Below are 7,648 nucleotides of genomic sequence, written 5' to 3'. Positions count from 1 at the left end.
TAAAAAAAAATGACTAATGCAAAGTAAGACACTGGAAGGAGCACGAGAGTTAAATAAAGCGGAGATAAATACTATTGTATACAATCCTGAAGTTACAGGAAGAATAATATATGAGTGGATACATAGACATGCAAGCTAAAGAGATGTGGGAGGTGAATGAAACTACACCTACAAAACATATATCCATGTAGAGTTTTGACAGATGATATTTCTACATATAGATAGGTACTGCAAATATAGCCATGTATATGTTGTTATGTACATTGAGTCAGAAGTGACTCATAGCTGACCCTCCAATGGGTTTTCATAGGCAGTAAATTGCTTGGAAGTTGGTTGTTCATCTTTGTCCAGAAGAGTAACTGGTGAATTCGAATCATATACCTTTGGGTTGACAGTGCTACTCCTTACCACTGAGCCACCAGAGCTCCTATCCATGTATATGGTATAGTATATAAGGATCAGAGTTATGAAAACTTCTTGTTCCTACCAAACACCTTGAAAGGATGAATTACAAGACCCGGGATCTGAGTATCAGGTTTCGGAGGACATCAAGGTCTATTGGCATAACAGTGCACAAAAACAATGCTGTATATCCTAGTAGTGACTGGGATCATAAAAGTTCGTGAGTGGTCATGCAAGAACCAGCACTGATCTCTCCCCATTTCTAGGGGTGAGTAAAAATCAAGAACATCAATGCTCCATGGAAACCATTAGTCCAAATAATCAATGGATCACACAAACCTCAGCCTACACTCTCTCAAGACCAGAGAAACTGAGTGGAGCCCAACTACCACTTACTGACCACTCAGTAAAGCATCAAAATAGAAAGTTCTGGATATAATGGTAGAAAACGTGGACAGAACTTAAAATCATAGAAATACCTGTTAACTGATACAATAGAAATTGATGGAGCTGCAGAGAATGTGGCCTTTAGACACACTTCAAGTCAGGAATTATACTTACCCCATGAGTCCACGTTCAGCCAAACAATAAACAGACCCATATGGTGACCAAGGACCTAGGGCAGTACACATACCTGAGAAAAATCAAGATATGAGATCACCAGGGAAGCATTTCCTCAGGGACAAAGTTCAGAATGCAGGAAGGAATGGGAAAAAGAGACAAACAGAAACAGGAAACACGGGGAGAAAACTTTAACCGAAATCATAATAAAAGATTTTTTTCTTTAATTCTTTTTTACTTTCTAACATCTTTGAAATTGTATGAAGTTGGGTAAGGAATTAATTAAATACATAACCTGTCAGGCAATCAGCTTCAGAACCAAATTTTAAAAGCCTTTTATTGTTATTTGCTTTATAAGCAAACTGTTTCCCGTTCAGCAATTGATACACATTATGTTTTGTGACGATTACAGTTTCCACAATGCCTCCTTGTGTTTTTCATTTTAATCAGCCCTACTTTTCTGTCTCTTAGAGGTCAAGAAATGATAGGAAGAACAAATGTTAATGAAGGCATTAACATGACACTGTCCACTCAGGGAGTGTAGAATTCAAAAGCTGCCTTACAGGAGGGGAGAAATGGAGCCTGTGCACATGTTGACAGCCTGACTTCCTACACACACAGAGCAAGTAAAACTGTCCACACAGGGCATGTTCCTTTGGTTAAAGTCAGCCTACATTTTAGATCACTTGAAAATTATGTGAAATAGTAATTATGTTCTAAGCAGGAGTGGAGGACATGTGATTTTTATATTACTTTTGTGATCTGGTCGTTAAAACCAGGTCTTGTCAATTACTCTTCCTGAAAGTTCTGTCCCCTGTTCTTTGGTGTGGTCCTGATTTAAATCATAAGAACCAACCAGCATCATGAAACCTACATCCCTTGATTTTTAAGTATGACCTCAAAGACCTCAGCTAAAGAACTGCATACCTTCCTTCTTTTTGTTCCCATCATTTATTAAACAACTATTCTCTTTCAAACCCTCACATTCTGAAAATTCTCACATTTCAAATATTTTTTGAAAACACAAGATAAGAAGAAACCCCTGGATTTCCCAATGCTCATTAAGTTTTACAAAAAGACACCTTAGAAAATGTTTACCTGTGCGTGCCACCATTGCTTGCAATTGTGTCAAGGAAGTCTAGGTTTTAGGAATAAAAATAAAAAACAAAAACCATAAACAATTCACTTTCTTTTCAGGAGTCAAATGGACTTATAAAATGGATCCATCCTGCTTAAAACTCATATAGCCAAAGCTATGTTTGCTCAGATTTGAAAGATCTTACTTGAAATGACGGGGTTAGAGATTTTGAGAAAATCAATCCTCGTCACACCCAGCTCTCCCTCTGTTCTCAGAGGGGTTGGTTCATCACCATCACCCTTGAAACAAGCTGACGTATCCCTAAGGTTGCCGTGTATGCTGAGGTATATGGTTTGCACAATTAAATCTGTCACTGTACAAGTCAGGGCAGGACTTCTCTACCACCCCAGGCAGCTTGCTGGGGACCAGACGGTCCTGCTGTGTGCCCTTTCTGATGTCATCAACTCCAGCTTTTGAGAGCAAAGACTCAGAAACAAAGTTTAATGCTCCCTACAACACACACTCTAAGGCCCTTGTTTTTCAGTAAGAATCATCTTGGGTTCCTACCTTTGTTATTGACAGGTTTTATTATATTTGCTGCATGGTATAAAATTCTACCACGTCTTCAACTTTGTTATTATATACAGTAATAAAGACTCAGTTAGTAAAGAAAGATAAAATATTGCTGTGAACTTTTTGAGAAGCTGACGGTTCAAACCAATCCTGTAAGAAACAGAAACAAATTTTTCTGTAACTTTTTCTTATTTTCAATGAGGGAACCCAAACAATAGCAAACCACATTCAGAAATAAAACTTGATAGCTGATGTCTACATCCAGGTTACATAATTTTTAATTGCATGCTTTGACAATACTTTCTGTCCATACCTGATCCACAACCAGTTAACTTGAGTAGACATATTGTTACCAGATCCTTGAAGTTATAAATTTTATTTCTAAATACAGATTTATGACATGGACTCAGAATAAAGAAAGAATATAAAAATCTTAGAGTTTGGAGGAACTATGAGTGTCTTCTACTTCAACTCTCATCAGAGGGCTTGGTAATGAATAAGGAGGATAGAAGAAGAATTGATGCCTTTGAGTTGTGGTGCTGGAGAGGAGTCCTGAACATACCATGGACCACCAAAATAACAAGTCCATCTTGGAAAGGGTGAAATGAAGTTTCTCCTAGGAGGCTAGGATTTTGAAGCTCCATCTCACTTATTTTGGGCATGTGGTCAGGAGGGACCAATCCTTAGAGAAAGATTTCATTCCCAGCAGGGTGGAGGGACAGCACAGGAGAGGAAGACCCCGGATGAAATGGATCGATACAGTAACTAGGGCATGTGGGTAGGTGTATCGGAGTAAGTGAGACTGGCTCAGGAAAGGGCAGGCTTCAGAACTATTGTACATAGGGTTGCTATGACTTGAAGACTTGATGGTACATAACAACAATAGCCACTTCACCTCTTGGATTTCTTCTACAAAATCCTTAACAGTAATTCCAGTCTCGACGGATAATAAAGGCCTCATATCTTTGTAATTAAGCTTTTCATGTTTTAATAGCTTTGATTGGTATAAAGTTGTTACCTTTGTGCAATAACATTTGCTTCCAGTAATTTATAATTTGAGTCTTAGTTTAGCCTTATAGAAAAATACAGAATTTCTCCTTCTTTATTCTACCATGGAAATTTCATAGTTATTTGCTGTTCATATTTCATGCACACAAGCTTGGTTCAAATCCATCAGCTGCTCCACAGAAGAAAGATGGGTAATCGCCTCCTGTGCAATTAATTAACAGCCTCTGAAAACCTGTTGGAGGGTGAGTTATGAGTTGGTTCTGACTTGATAGTATATAATAACACATCCACATAATCATTATATACACATCCACATAACCGTATAATTTTTTATCTAATATTTGTGTGTGTGTGTGTGTGTGTGTGTGTGTATATATATATTGTGTGTGTAATTTTTTTTATCTGTATACCACAACTTTCTTCTTCTTATTATTATTATTATTAACTGCTGTCCGGTCAACTATGACTCACAGAAACCCTGTGACCGATAAACCATGCCCTATCCTGTATCATCATCTCTGACAGACACAAGTCTACTATTACAGTCACTGTGTTAATCTATCTCATTGAGGGTCTTCAGCTCCTTCACTGGTCCTCCTCACTTTTCCAATCGTGATGTCATTTCCCAAAATTAGCATGTCCCAACAGGTTCATCCTGGAGAGGGTGAAACCAGGCTACTCCTTGAAGGCAAGGATTTTGAAGCTTCATCTGACATACTTTGGGCATGTTGCAAGTTTGAGACCAGTCCTTGGAGAGGGACGTCATGTTTGGAAGGATGGAGAGACAGCACAGGAGAGGAAGACTCTCAATGAGATGGACTGATTCAGTGATTGGGATAATTGGATTAAGTGTGTCAGAAGACAATGAGGTTGGCTCAAGATAGAGCAGAGTTCAGAGCTGTTGCACATAGGGTCACTATGAGTCACAAGCAACTCAATGGCACATAACAACAATGCTTCAAGATAGCAAGAGCAATGATGTCAGTTTGAAGACTAAGATGTGGCTGATAGGGCCATGGTCTTTTCAGTCACTTGCTATGCATCTAAGAGCTGGACAATCAATAAGGACAGAAGAAGAATTGCCTTTGAGTTGTGGTGTTGGTGAAAAGAACGGAATATTCCATGGACTTACAAAAGAACAAACAGGCATGTCTTGGTAAAGATTGGAGGTACAGATTGCAAAGTTTCATCTCTCATACTGTGAACATATTGTTAGGAGAGGCTATTCCTTGGAAATAGATATCAACTTTGGAAAAGTGAAAGAGAGGGCAACCTCCCAGTTATATGGATTGACATGATAACTGCAGAAATGGACCCAAGTGTGCTGATGAAGATGGTACAGAATAGGACAGGACTCAGATCTGTTTTTCATCAGGTCGCTGTGAGTCATACTCAACAGCACCTAAAAACAACAAAAGCATCCTCAAAGTATGTGAGGCTACCCAAGAGTATCCTGAATGCACCATTTCCTAAATGCACTTGTTTGTCCTTTTGGCAATCCATGAGATATTCAGCACTCTCAAATAAATTTATTCTCAAGAATATAGAAACAGCCCAAATATCCAACCATTACTGAATGGATTGAGAAAGCGTGATACATCCACACAATGGAATCTGTGCAGCATTCAGGAGAAACAATTTTGAAAAATACTACATCTTTTGAGAGAGACTGGAGAGCATTATGCTGAGTGAACTAACTCAGTCTCATAAGGACAAATACTGCAAAAGACTATTATTGTAAAAATAGAAGGTAAACTAGTATAACATATATGGGGACCCACAGGGTGGAGGCGTAGGAGCATAAGAGTGAGAATGGGTTGGGGCAAACCACAGGGTTGCACAGTTTGGTGGGTTGAGGGAAGGAGAGAAGGAACTGGGAAGGATTTGGGTGAAAAGACAGGGTAATGGTGATTAATTTTATAAAACACAGTGCATGAGAATGGTTGTATGAAACATAATATGAATGAAGAATAATTTGAAACACAATGTGCATGTACTTTCTACGAAAACTAATTAAAAAAAATCAGAAAAAGTTGATTCTTCTTCAATAATCTTAGTAATTTTCCAACTTTAAGTTGCATAATAAGTAATTAAAAAGGTTATGATTTGGATCAGGTGCACCTTAGTTCTCAAACTGGCACCATTACTCTTTTGCACATTGGAGAGTTGTCTGACAGCAGACTTTCCCAGTGTAAGGCATCTTTTGTTTTCCTAGCTATTGGTGCCAAGCGGATCCAGGCAAGCTAGAATCACTGAAAATTTCTATTTCTTCTCTATCTACCATTACATTGCCTATTAGCCTGATGGTAAGGATTTTTGTTTTCTTAATGTTGAGATGTAACCCACATTGAACGCTGTAGCCTTTGAACTTCTGTAGCAATCATTTTAAGTTCTCCTCACTTTCAGCAAGCAAGGTTATGTCATATGCATAATGCAGATTGTTGACGAATCTTTCTCCAATCCTGATATCACATTCTTCTTCATAGAAGTCAGCTTCTCAAATGTTTCTTCTATATACAGGTTGAATATATATGAAGAATGCAGCCCTGATGCACACCTTTCCTGTGTTTAAATCATGCAGTGTCTCCTTGCTATGTTCAGACAATAGTTTCTTGGTCTAGGTATAGGCATGAGCACATTTAAGTGATCTGAGATTCCCATTCTTCTCAATGTCAGTCATAATTTATTATGATTCACAGTTAAATGCCTTTGGATAGTCAATAAACAAAATAGATATACTTCTGATATTCTTTGATTTCAGACAAGATTCAACTGACATCAGTATTTATATCATACATACTATGGATTCTTCTAAATCCAGCCTGAATTCCAGGTAATTCTCAGCTGATATACTGTTCTAGCCATCTATGTGGGCCACCCCTCCACAAGAAGAATATGTGGTAATCAGCTTCTGTCAAGACTTGCCAGAGTCAGTGGTTATATATAAAGACAGGAGAAGTTATCAGTTATAGCAAAAAAAAAAAAAATAGTAAAAAACAATGAAAACGTTAATGACATTTCCAGTTTAGAATTAGCTTGCGGTTACAAAGGGCCAAATAATAATGATGAACTTGTTTAGTAGAAAAATTTCATTTTGAAGAAAGATAATTTCCACTCTACTAAACATAATTATATTATTTGTATAATCCAAGTGCAATTATTTTCTAAATGAAGTTTATAGAATTAAAAAAATCTAATCCTAGATTATAGATTTACCAAGAATATCAAATATATTCTGCATTTAAGTATTTCAAAACTATTTTACAGAGAAAACATTAAAATAAAATCATTAGCCCAAATTTTAAATTCTAACTATTCATTAACATTTTATTTAGCTTATGAAAATAATAGATAATAATTCATGGTTACAATAATATGCTCTAAAATTCTACAGAGCAAGGACATCCATTTAACACCTTATATACATATGAGCAAAGCCATGGTATCTTTCATTGCTTCCCATGCATCTGAAAACTGAACAATCAAAAAGGAAGTCCAAAGAAGAGTCAGTGCCATTAATTATGGTGTTGATGAAGAGTAATGAATATACCGTTGACTGCCAGGAGAACAAACAAATCTGTCTTTGGAAAATGTGACCAGGGTGCTCCTTGGAGGCAAGGATGGTGAAACGGTCTCACTCACTTTGACCATGCTAACAGAAGGGACCTAGTCTCTGGGAAAAAAGAATTACATTTGGAAAAATTGAAGGTCTGCAGAAGTGAAGACCTCACAGAGATGGATTGACACAGTGACTGTATCAATGGGCTTGAACATGCAAAGATTGTAAGGGTTGTGTAAAATAGGGCAATGTTCCAACCTGTTGTTCAGAGGGTCATTTTAAGCCAGAATTGACTGATAGCACCTAACAATGATATAATATTACTAATAACGGATTTCAACTAGTTATGGAAATATGACACTATTGTTATGCCATTGTTTGGCCTCTGCTCTCTCTCGCTCAAAAAGACATGATGCCACTAAAAAGAATGTAATTTTTATATATATAATAATATAATATATATTTAT

This window comes from Elephantulus edwardii, unplaced genomic scaffold, assembly GCF_000299155.1.
Source record: "Elephantulus edwardii isolate Elephantulus edwardi_28Jun2011 unplaced genomic scaffold, EleEdw1.0 scaffold00008, whole genome shotgun sequence".
NCBI lineage: Eukaryota > Metazoa > Chordata > Mammalia > Macroscelidea > Macroscelididae > Elephantulus > Elephantulus edwardii.
The sequence above is the reverse complement of the archived record's forward strand: the minus strand, read 5'-3'. Positions refer to the sequence as shown.